The sequence below is a fragment of the Cervus canadensis genome, chromosome 32 (assembly GCF_019320065.1).
Source record: "Cervus canadensis isolate Bull #8, Minnesota chromosome 32, ASM1932006v1, whole genome shotgun sequence".
NCBI classification, from domain to species: Eukaryota; Metazoa; Chordata; class Mammalia; order Artiodactyla; family Cervidae; genus Cervus; species Cervus canadensis.
This window is the reverse complement of record NC_057417.1, coordinates 30,578,517-30,591,254: the sequence shown is the minus strand read 5'-3', so window position 1 is coordinate 30,591,254 and position 12,738 is coordinate 30,578,517. Positions and strand designations below refer to the sequence as shown.

Genomic DNA, 12,738 nt, shown 5'->3' with positions numbered 1-12,738 from the left:
CAGGATGGGCACTAAGGTGCCCCAGACAGCTCCCTTTGCTGAGGGTGGGGGCGGGGGGCAGAGGAAAGACCCCCTGCAAGCGCAGGCCCCTGGCCTCACAGATGCCACTGGGTCATCCCAGTCTTTACTAGAGGAAAGAGGGGCTCTTGGACAATCAGGGTCAGCGTCATTCACCTCCCCCGGGTGGAGAAACAACACAGCAACCTGTCCCGAGACCTGGAAGGCTTAAGTGACAGGCTGGAAGAGGCTGGGGGAGCCACCTCTGCTCAGGTACCATCCTCAGGGGCCCCAGGACCCCTGTTCCCGCTTGCCTACTGGACGATGAGCAAGGGGAGAAAGACTGGTTAGTTCTTGCTGAATTCCCGGGGCTACCTAGAGGAGAAACCAATTGATAGAGAACAGGCAAGAGGGGGCTGGTTCCATCCACTTTGCTCTGGGCTGCTCAGTTCAGTGGGTACAAGCAGAGCTGAGACTGAACGCCTCAGGGGGGCCGGAGGCGGCGGCCCTGCAGAGTGCCGCGGCGGCCTCCAGACTGCACAGGAAGCACACGGACTCCATGGCCGAGCTAATCGAGCACGTGGAGAACCTGCAGAGGGTGATGTCCAAGCTGGAGAAGGACAAGCAGGGCATGAAGGCCGAGATCAACGCCAGTGTGGAGACCACGCAGAAGTCCAAGGTGAGGGGGATCCCCGCAGAGCCTTCTCAAATAATATCCCCCGAGCCCCCTGACAGGCCTGAGGCACGATCTAGATGCTGTGAAGGGAACCGAGACAGACCCATCACAGACCCCACACGCTGGGGATATAACCTTGGCCAACACCCAACCGTGCCTCGGCTTCCCCATCCATAAAACGGGGATAAAGATAATCCCCATCTCACAGTGCTCACTAGGGCTACAACAGTCCCTGGCACATAAGGAAAAGCTCCGCAAACATGAGCTACTAGGATCACCATGACATTAGGAGGACTGTATCCTTGAGGAGCTGGAGACATAGGAGAGACAAGTGCAGTCACAACCATGCTGAAAAAGCGATGCATGGCAGGAAAGAAAATGAAGTCAGTCACTCAACATGCATTTACCCAGTGCCTGCCACAGGAAGAGTCTTTGTGTGACGTGAGGGAAGTGAGGGGCTCCAGGGAAGTGGGGGGCTCCAGAGGTGAGCAGGGAAGAGGCTTCGGGGGCCCAGGTCCCAGCCAACAGGTTTCTCCAAACTGCAGACACTCCCGAGGAACCACTGTAGTGCCTGTCTTACCTGAGACTCCTCTAATGCTGCTCTAATGCAGCATTTTCTTACTGTGTGAGCCGGGGCTCACAAGTGAGGGGCTGTGTGCCAACCCAAAGGCTCTGGGTTTATGTTGATGGAAAATGGTGAGCTGCTGAGATGAGGGTGTTCTAAAAGGATGAGGCAGGTGGCCTGGGAGGCTGCAAGAGGGCAGCCCAGCTGGGAAGCAGGGTGGGCCTGGCCTGGGCCTGCTCATTCCCCCACTGGGTCCATTCTCGCTGAGCAGATGAACGCTGAGGCCCACATCTGAAAGCTGGAGGACAACCTGGCAGAGGCTGACGCGAAGGTGGCCGAGCTGGAGCGGAACCAGGTGGAAATCAACGCCAGTCGGAGCTGCCTCCAGGGTGAGCTCGCCTCTCCCCACAGCTTCCTGAGGACAGAATGGGGATCCTCAAGGAATCTGAAAGAGGACCTGGGTCCCCTCCCGAAGCCTCCCTGACCTTGGAAAACCCACATCCCCTGTGATGAGACAAGGAGATTTTCTTCCACCCGCTGAGGGACTAATCAAAGTAACATCTTTACAGCGTAAAACAGGGAACACTACCCAAAACATATTCTTGTCGGTTCTCTCCATCTCTCTGTGAGATCAGCAGGAGGAGCAGTACTACTTACATAACACAATTTTCAAGCATTTTAAAACATGATCTGCCTACAAACGTAAAGCAAACATGGGTCACTAATGAGGGAACGGGAAAGATGTTAGAGCCACCTCTGAAAAGCATCCGAGAGGCCAAGGTTTACACAGCCAGTCAGGAAAGGAATGCTTCAGTAACTCTGACAAGTTAGGTACAAAACTGGTTCCTGTCCAACAGGGCAATAATACTGCAACCTCTGGGTTTGATTTGTTTTTTTTTCTACCAGAAGAAATTCTTTACATCTCTAGGTCAAAAACGATTTGCGACTCATCCATATGCAAGTTAACATCTAACTTCACAGAGTCTGGGCCCTAGACAGGGGTTAACAGTTGGGTCAAGCAAAAGTGTAGTTCCCTGGAGATGTTCACACTCCTTAGGCGTGCCAGTGAGACACGGCTCTGGAGCACAGACACCAGAGAACCCGAGGCATCATTTGGCCTTACTGCCCGCATCCTCAATACTTTTTAAAATCAATTTCCCCACTGGATGGATAAGAAGAGTGGAACAGTGAGGTTGGGGTGACTTGGTCACAAAACTTAAGACAAATAGGGCAGAGCTGGAAACCCTCGCTGGTCCTCTGGTGCACGCACCCCCTCCTGGCCTCTGGCTCTGGAAATCAGTCCTCAGATGACAGGAGTGTGGGTTCAGGGGCTGAGACGAATGGATTTTTCAACATAAACATTCTTGACCTCACTGTTGTCTCCAAACTTCTTTGTGTATCCCCTGCCAGGGCCTGGGAGCCTCATTATCTGAAGCCACTTATCCCACGCACATCACCTGGACGGTGGGGACCCTTGGGCAATTGCGCCCCTCCTGGGCCCACTTAATTTGGGCAGCTGAGGTGGGGGTCACCATGCTCCCCATCCCAGCTCTGCTGGCCAAGCTGCCATATTGATAGGTTCTTTGAGAGCCAGGCTTAGGATCTGGCTCCACATTTCTGTTCCCTTCTCACCCACTGAAAACGGTGAGCTGACCTGGGAGTACGAAGAATCCCAGAGCTGGCTCAACCAGATCCTGTGGATAAAGACATCCCTGACATCGCAGGTGGACGATTACAAGCGGTAGCTGGATGAAGAGTCTGAGGTTGGCTTAGCGGTGAGGTCGGGGGCGACACTGCCTCCTTGAAGAAAGTCGTGTGTTATGAAGATGCAGAAGGAAAGTGAAAATTATCTGATTCCACAGCGAGTAAAAAAGTTAACTACAAAGCTAGAGCATGCCTGCGGGTGCACGAGGCTAATTAAATGAAAGAAATTATGTATCCTTGTGGACGGCAATGGGGAGAAATCAAGGAAAATTAAACCTCGGCGGTTTGGGTTGTAGACTCCTATGTCTTCGCCTCTTGCAGTACTGTTGATCAACATCACGTCTTTAAGAGTTGGCCCCAGGTGCCACAGAGACCAGGGGGCTCTGACAGGCTGGTGGCCCCCACAGGCCCGCAGCGTGGCCGTGGTGAGTCTCGCCAACACCAAGCGTGACCTGGACCTGCTGGAGGAGCAGCTGGAGGAGGAGCAGGGCGGCAAGTCCCCGGCCCCTCAGGACATAGAGGTTTGGACGTAGAGGTTTGGCTCTGCTGCCATTCACTGCCCGTTCTGGGCCCACCACGCTGACTCCGTCAGGCACCCGGGCACCCGCCACCCTTCCCAAAAGCCTCACTGAAGGTCAGGCTTACAGGAAATATGGTTCTACTTAAAACGACACTATGGCTCCACTGGGAAGATGAGGGGATGGGAAATGAGGGACAGGGCCCAGAGAAAGTGCCCAAGTCACAGCTTCCACAGCAGGGCACCAAGAGCTAACGCCTAAAACCACACAGAGCACATTTCATTTAGAAACATGGACGTTAAAGCCCAAAACCTTCAAAGCGCTGAAGGTGGGTGTCCGTGGTGACCTGGAGCGTGCCCCTGACCCAGGACTGCTGTGTCTCCTAATGAGCCTTACAGAATGACTGGACTCTTAGGATGTCTGGGTACAAGCAAAAACAATGCACATTTAACCAGAACAAGGAGTGAGGGGCACATAGCTGGTAGGTGTGGACTCCACGCTCCAAGTTCACCTGCTCTACTTTGCTCTTTCTGACTTCTCTTGGATTCAGGATAAGTCTTTTCTTACTGTTTGCTTAGGGAGGGAATAAAAAAATAGGATGCAGGATCTTTTTCTTAATTCTCTGACTCAAAGAATGGCTCTCTGAGGAAGTTAAGGAAACCAGTGGCTTGCCTCTGGATGAGTCCTACAATTAACGTGTAACCTCCTTTCAGGGCAAAAACCTCCACGGGGTCCCTTCTGTTGAGCTCCCCCTCTTGGCGGGCGTTACTCCTGAGGCTCCCTGCACCACCCAGACTCGGGAGGCACTGCAGCCCCTTCTACCTAGGTCTTGGCTTCCAGGATCAGGCACCATGTGAAGCAGACCGCCCGCACTGGCTCGGTGACTGCCTGGCTATGCCTGGGCGCTGCTGGCCCTGGTCCAGCTGCCCTGTCTTCATGTCACCGTCCTGTCACCATGGCACAGTCCTGCCAACAGCACCCAGAGGGGATGAGGTGGAGCCCCTAGGGTCTGCTCTCTGTGTCGGGGTCAAATCTCAGTCTCTACTCCCGTATCGCAGGCCCATCCAGGCATGCCAGGCCCAAAGAAGGGGTCCCTAAAGCCTTACAACCTAGAAGAGTACGAACCAGGTATGACCAGGTGATGTCCATTACAAGGAAGAAGAAGCAGCCCATGCACCTGAGGGCACTGTCTTTCTAGCAAGAAGGGGACAAAGATGTTAGAGCTCCCAGCTCTGGTCCACAAGGATCTTCTCACCCTCTCTCTCTTTTTCCTTCCAGGGTGATACATATCTCAACAGCAGACCATTGAGAGGAAAAAATATATGAAAAATGGAAAACTGGGTCTATTCTGAGAATACTGTGCAAAGGAAAGTGCAAGCCAGAAAGAGGTGCAGAAGAAGAAAGATAGCCGTGGGGGCGAGAGGCGTGGGGATGTAAATTCCTGGCCATTAGAAGTAGTAAAATTAGCACGGCTTCTCTGAGAGACGCATCAAGCACCAGCACTTGGATAACAGTAACCGTGGGTCTGATTTAGCTGAGATCCTACATGTTCATGTCAAGGATGGAATGTGTAATGTCTCTGGGACCTGGCTGTTCTCTAGAAGTAATTTCTCATGTGGACAATTTTAATACCTTGTCCCCATGAATCTTAAATACAAGAAACATGAAAAATAGGCTGACTGGAGATTGTTTTTACGTGAAGAATTTTTTCCTGAGACTTCGAAATCCAAAGGCAGTTTTTACAGTCTTACCAGGGTCCTGTGGTGTCCCTGTGTCCTCATTCACAGGCCTGTGTATCAGAGATATGAAGACAAAGAGAGCTGATAGTTACAGGACGCCCTGAAGGGACTGTAAGACCCGTCCAGGCTAACGACCCAAAGGCCCCCCACATACACACCCTGCCTCAGTGTCTCCCCGGATGCTCAGGCACAGGCAGGTGAGCTCTGGGAGGGCAGATGGTTTCGTGTATCTCAGTGCTGTTAATCCGCATTGAGAGAGTGCCAGACCTGAAGGGACAACAGAGTGGCGTGAACGCCCCCCAAAGAAATGCAGTGCTTTCTGACATTGCACAGAGCACTTCCTAAAATCAGGCTGGGGACTTCCCTGATGGTCCAGGGGTTAAGAATCTGCCTTGCATTGCAGGGGATGTGGGTTCAGTTCCTGGATGGGGAACTAAGATCCCACAAGCACTAAGCCCCTGTGCTGCAACGACTGAGCCTGTGGGATGACCTGAGGCAGCCAAATAAATAAATAAACGAACATCTTTTAAAAAAAGAAAATCAGATCCCTGCCCACTGGTGGAAACCACGTGCCAACCCTGGTGTTGATAACCCAGGACCCTGCAGAACCACCTGAATGGAAGAGAGGTCTCAGGGTCTCTTCAAGTCACTCTTCTGTTCCTGGGTCCTTCAGTCTCCCCAAGTGTGACCAGATTTCTTTTCTCATTTTCTGGCACTTCTCAACCCCATTCCTCTCCTTACTGTCCTAGTCTTTGGGGTGCAGGGGCAGAGCCCTCAGAAAGACCCCCACCCCAGCCCTCTGGAGATGGGGGCTTCCGTTTGAATCTCACCACCTGACCTCTCTCCAATGCATTGGCAGACAGAAGTCATTGTTCGGGCTGGTAGAGGAAGGGATAGTAATATTCTGTTGGTGGTGCCCACATCATGCTTGTGATGTTTCTGAACTTGGCACTCTAGACAGCTCCGGAGGGAACCCAGTTTGGGTCCACGGGTGCAAATACACCAATGTGAAAACACTGCCCTCTGGTGGTGGGGTCTCCAAATGCTGTGCATGACTAACGGGAGACACCAAATCACACAATCTAAGAATTATTATATATTAGAATTTTAGGAACTTCCTTGGTGGTCCAGTGGCGCAGACTCCATGCTCCCAGTGCAGGGGGCCCGGGTTTGACCCCTGGTCAGGGAACTAGAGCTCACAGGCCGCAACTAAGCTTCCACAGGACACAACTAAAAATCCTACATGCCGCAACTGAAGATCCTGCGTGCTGGTGCTGCAACTAAGACCCAGCACAGCCAAAAAAGGAAATAAAGAAGTATTGGGGGAGGAGGGATTTTAGAACTAGAAGGGACATTTAGAGGGTGTTGAGTCCAGCTTTTGGCCAGTTTGGGATTCCCTTCCAAAGCATCCCTGAAAAGTAAATGGTAATCCAACTTGAACTCTTCCAGTGGAAAAAGGCAGCCCATTGCTGTTCTGGCTGACAATCATGGTTCAAAAGTCCCACTCAGTACTGAATCATAGTATGTCTCCCCTATTTTGACTGTATTTTGATCTAGTCTTCACCTCTGTAATTACACAAAATAAGTCTAATTCTTATGCTTTTAAGGCAGACGGATATGGTTTCCACTTTCCCACTAGTATGACCTTGGGCAACTTAACCTATCTTACCTCCTGCTTTCTTGACTATTAAATGAGGAATAATAACAGCATCTGCCTCATAGGAATGCGAAGTTTAAACAAGATAACTTGGCAGAGCGCCAATTATGCTAACACTGAGGCATTTGCCAAGTTCCTTCTAGCATTCCATATGACTTCCGCACTTGACCTTCCCAGGGAGGCTCTCCCAGGCTGTTAGTCTGGTAGCTGATGGCAGCAAGCCTCTTGCTGGAGAGATGCAAGGGGCATCCATGAAGTTTTAGACCTGGAGGACAGCCCACACGTGGAGAATTCTCCACACGTGGAAAATTCCACAGCAGCTCCTCACTCTGCTGGGGAGAGTGGGGGCCCAGACAGAGACAGGATCAGTGACTTGCCCAAGACCATTCAGTTAAAGCAGAGATAGAAATAATTCTCTGTGGCAGGAGATGAGGTGAAGTTTCTGACCCAGTATTTATTAAAAAAAAAAAAAAAAAAACAAACCAGAACAGACTTCAGTTAGCCACATATGCTGTTTTTGCCTGAAAGTGTTAGTCGCTCAGTCGTTTCCAACTCCTTGGGACCCCACGGACTATAGCCCACCAGGCCCCTCTGTCCATGGGGATTCTCCAGGCAAGAATACTGGAGTGGGTTTCCATGCCCTCCTCCAGGGTACCTTCCCAACCCAGGGATCAAACCAGGGTCTCCTGCACTGCAGGCGGATTCTTTACCAGCTGAGCCACCAGGGAAGCCTGCTGTTTTGCCTAAGGACATGTAATTTCAGAATGACTTAAAGATCTAAGAGGGTATAATCTATGCAGTCTTGCAAAATAATATTAATCGGTATCTATGATGACTGAAATCAGGGCATTGGCACCATGTTCTGTAGAGTAAGTGGAGCAAAGATTTATTTAGATGGTTTTGCTAAATGTTTTGGGATCATTTTCAAGACTGCTAAATTTTTTATCACTGGCTATACTAAATATATATGTTTTGTCTTCTACACTCTTGAAGCTCTGGCAGCTGGGGGCTCCCTGGCTGAGGAGACGCCGCCTCTCCCAGGGCTGCCGATTCTGAGGAACAGCAAGTGGCTCTCACACACAGGCTCACCAATCCAGTGCCCATACCCTGAGCCACCTCCTCTACCCTGTTCTTGTACCTTGGGAGGCAATACTTCCCTCGGTAATCATCCCAGGACCAGGACCAGACAACGAGGGACTGCCAGAGCCCACTGAAATTACGCCACCAGCCAACCCTAACCCTGCTCACCCAGCCGCCCCCTTTCCTAACTGTGGGAGCCATAATGAAAGCTCCTGGCCTGCTTTCCCCTTGCTCCTCTGGCTCCTGACCAGCCCTGGGGCCTCCCCACAAGGCCCTGTGTGGCATGTCAGGCCGTACCTCCTGCTTCCAGGGACAGGTCTCTGAGTGAATAAACTTCCTCCTTTGTGACAATCATTTCCACATCTGTGTATCTTCCCATACCTGATTAAAGCAAATCCCAGGGACATTTGAAGGTACATACGCCAATTAGCTTCCTCTTCCTTCTTTCACATGTGAACCAATACTGGGTCCTTGAAGGGAACCCCGCGGGTTCTGGGTCAACCCCCAGGGAGAGCACAACTTTGGGTGTTTCCAGAAATCACAAAGACGGCTGCCCTTCCACCCACACGCTAACAGGAACTGAGGTTGGAGATCTGTTGTGAAAAGGCCAACCTTGAGGTATGGTAAATCCACAAGACTGGAAGGGAACTTGCTGGCTATTATAAGGGATTGTTCTCTCCTCTGAACCCTGAAATCTGGCTTAGGCTAATGAAAAATGTATCCTGAGGTTTTGGAGCAGTGATCCCGTAATACTTTTTTTCTACAGATATTTTTTAGAAACCAACTTTTAGGAGCTTCCCTGGTAGCTCAGTGGTAAGGAATCCACCTACCAATGCAGGACACATGGGTTCGATCCTGGTCCAGGGAGATTCCTAAATGCGCCAGAGCAACTAAGCCCATGTGCCACAACTACTGAGCCTGTGCTCTACAGCCTGGGAGCAACAACTGCCAAAGCCCTCATGCCTAGAGCCCATACTCTGCAACAAGAGAAGCCACTGCAGTAAGCCCGTGCACTGCAACTAGAGAGGAGTCTCTGCTCATCACAACTGGAGAAAAAGCCCGCGCAGCAATGACCCAGCACAGCCAAAAATAAAATAAATACAACTTAAAAAAAAAGATATCACCAAAAACCTTCTAAACACCTATAAAACAATTCTTCAAACATTTCCACATAATATAAACATTTTAAACACTAATTATGTAATTATCTAACGCTTAATGACCTCCATGGTGATTACATTTGTTGAGCAGTACATGACATGCACTATATTTGATGAGAATTAAATATTATCTTTAATAGGCAGGTACCATAAAGCAAATAAACAATGTAAATGTGTAAAAGACATATCATTAATGCAATAGGATTCAGCAAAATAAATATGACAAATCGGGTAATTTTTTTTAATGGTTACTGGGACCTCCCTGATGGTCCGGTGGTTAAAACTCTGCACTTTCACTGGCAGAGGAAACTAAGATCCCACATGCCACATGGGGAATCCACATGCCACTTGGAACTAAGATCCCACATGCCACATGGGGTGCCAAAATTTTTTAAAAAAATGAATCCAAGAGAAGACCTGAAAACTATTATCCTTATTTGATGGAAACTTAGAGAAGTTGACTGACTTGCCCAAAGTTACATACGTACTGTAGCTGGTAAACTGCAGAGTCAGAGTTTGAACCCAGTTCTATTTATCTCCAAAGTTAATGAACTCTTTTAAGCTATCATACTATCTTTTTAAAAAAATAATAGATTGCATAAAAAACATTTTAAAAATGTGTTAGAAACAAAATGTGTAAGAAGTGGCCCTTCAGGAGATTTACAGGCTGGTGACTACAGATTTCACTTATCAAATTAGGAAAATGATACTTTGAATTCATAAGTATGCTTATATGCTTGCTCTTTTAAGTATGGTATTTGTGATAGCATGCTATTTACATACATCTGAGACTCTCTTACATCCCTGCTACTGCTACTGCTAAGTCACTTCAGTCGTGTCCAACTCTGTGCGACCCCATCCCTGGGATTCTCCAGGCAAGAACAATGGAGTGGGTTGCCATTTCCTTCTCCAATGCATAAAAGTGAAAAGTGAAAGTGAAGTTGCTTACATCCATAGACACCCCATAAACTGGTCCCATCTCTGTGCTACGGAAATGAACTGGATGATCAGTCTTTGAACCACTTTGCTGAACACCTGAAACTAACACAACATTGTAAATCAGCTATGCATTAGTTGCTCGGTCGTGTCCGACTCTTTGTGACACCATGGACTGTAGCTGGCTCCTCTGTCCATGGGATTCTCCAGGCAAGAATTCTGGAGTGGGTCGCCATGCTCTCCTCCAGGGGATCTTCCCGACCCAGGGACTGAACCTGGGTCTCCTACATTGTAGGCAGACTCTTTACGGTTTGAGCCACCAGGGAAGCCATCTGAGACTATCTTACTTCCCTAGACACCCCATAAACTGGCCCCACCTCTTCATTACAGAAATAGACTGGATGATCAGCCTAGAGTGGAAAAATCTGCATGCATTTTTCAATTTCTTTGCACTGAATTGTATAAGACCTTTTCTACAGGAAATTTTCCCTCCTTAGGACCACACCCAGCACTTGGGACAATATCTAAATCATAAGGATTATTAACACAGAGTATTCATTCATGGTTTTGTCCTTTTGTTAACTTTTTTTTTTTTTTTTTTTAACTTTTTGGCCACATCATATGGCATGTGAGATCTTAGTTCCAGGACCAGGGATCAAACGCACGCCTCCTGCAGTGGAATCACAGAGTCTTAACCACTGGGCCACCAGAGAAGTTCCTATTAACTTATAACTTTTATAGGCATTGATTCAATAATATTTTCAAGAGTCTTGTGGGGAATAGGTGGCTAGCATTAATCCATGCAAGAGACAGAAGTGGAGGCAGATTGGCAGTAAGTGCTCACTGTCATTCAGCTGGTGGTACAAGCAAGAACCAATCTTCTTTCTCTCCAAATCCACATTCCAGATACTGTATCAAAAGTTTCCTGAACAGAAGGAAATTCTTAGATCTTTGCAAACACATAATCTTTCCAACGTATGATTGGTGTTATTCTTGATGTTCCTATCTGTACAAACCCCCTTTTCCATTCACAATCGGGAGTGACCAATTGAAATCTCAAGACTTTCCTTTATTCATCGTTTCATTCAACAGACATTAACTAGACATTTCCAGGTTCGAGGTACTATGCATTTCCTTCTACTTAAGACATCTGTGAACTTGTTTCACCCTAGTCTCTAAGTTCCTTGAGGACAGTGGAATTTCACCCAACTCTTCTATACACTGCACAAAATGCCTGACAATACTTGGCACTTGGTGAATATTCATTGTTTGATGACTTGAAGCTCCACCAAAACTCCAATCTAGTCCTATTCCAATTCCAACTGAGGAGGATGGGACAAGATGGCAGAGTAGTAGGACCTTGAGTTCACTGCCTCTAAAGAGCTCATCAAAATTACAACTAATTGCTAAACAGCCAACAATAAAGAAGACTGGAACCTACCAAAAAAGAGATCCTACATCCAGACATAAAGAAGAAAGCACAATGAGACAAGAGGGGCGCGCTCTTGATAAAATCAATTCCAAATGAATCAATAATGCAAATAAAATCATCCATAGCAGTGTCCAACTGCTCCCTTCCTCCTGTTTCCCATTTCTAAGTACCAACATCCCTGGAATTGATTGTTTTAAAGGGCACAGTCCTCATGTTGGATACTAGATCAGGGTCATCACAGTAGTCTTAAAAAAACACACTAAGAATAATTTGATTTCCTTGTAATTCCAAGGTTCTTACAGCAGACCATGATGGGCTTAGGGGGCGATGTTCTGGACTAGGAATCATGTCAGCATTGCCACTGACTTCCATAAAAATCTTACTGGAGTCTCAAAAACCTCTGGTCCTGTTTTCTCAGTTATAGAACATGATGGTTTCACTTAAGAGCCCCTGAGGAACTAAGAGTCTACCATCCAGAATGGCTCATAAAATATGAAAGAAAATGTATCGAATGGTAAGCTTTGTTTAGACTGAAATGCAAAATATTAACTCAAAAGATAGAATCAGTGATTAACATTAAATGTCTCATTGTTACTCTTCTGGGGCTAAATTATCTCTTACCTTGTCATTTATCACAAAGAGTCTGGTATTATTGACTTGTATGTGTCACCCTCATTTACCCAGACAACCCCTTCAAAGAAGAAACTGTCCTTTGTAAAGAGGTGGGATCTAAGTAAAACACTGTTGGTATTTTGACTCTGGGTAACAACTCTACATACTTCCGGATTCGCTCATCTGACTTGGAGGCATAGGAGGAATCCTCGCTTCCACGTGCGGACCTTCCTCTGTCAGGATGCTGTCTCCAGGAGGGAGTAATTAACTGAAAATGAATGATCTTTCCACTCTCAAAGTGCCCTGTTACGCCCTAAGACCAAACAGTTTGCAGCCAAGGGACCAAAAACACCAATTAGTCCAGGGCATTTAGCGCTGCATCAACAGCCCCAGAGAAGACAGTATGTGTGGCTGTGAAGTCGGGAATCTGACAAGTTCTCTGTGGTGAACATCACCTGACAAGTCTCCAGGTCAATCACCCCGGGGCCAGGAGAGCTGGTCCATAATTTCTCTGAGATCAGGGGCAGCCAGTCTGGTGGAAAGAGGGGTTCAGGTCACTGTATTCCTGTGTTTTGGGGGGCGGCTGAACTCCCTCAACTCCTCGGTCCTGTGGCGCCGCCTCGGGAGCAGGGAACGATTCTGACCCAAGAAGGGTAGAGAAC

The 12,738-nt window shown here is 48.2% G+C and overlaps 1 pseudogene; it reads left to right on the top strand.

Annotated features, from left to right (window-relative positions):
- The window catches only part of LOC122432893, a 40,055-nt pseudogene extending 36,580 nt beyond the window's left edge, over positions 1-3,475 (top strand).
- Positions 3,476-12,738: the final 9,263 nt, after the last annotated feature.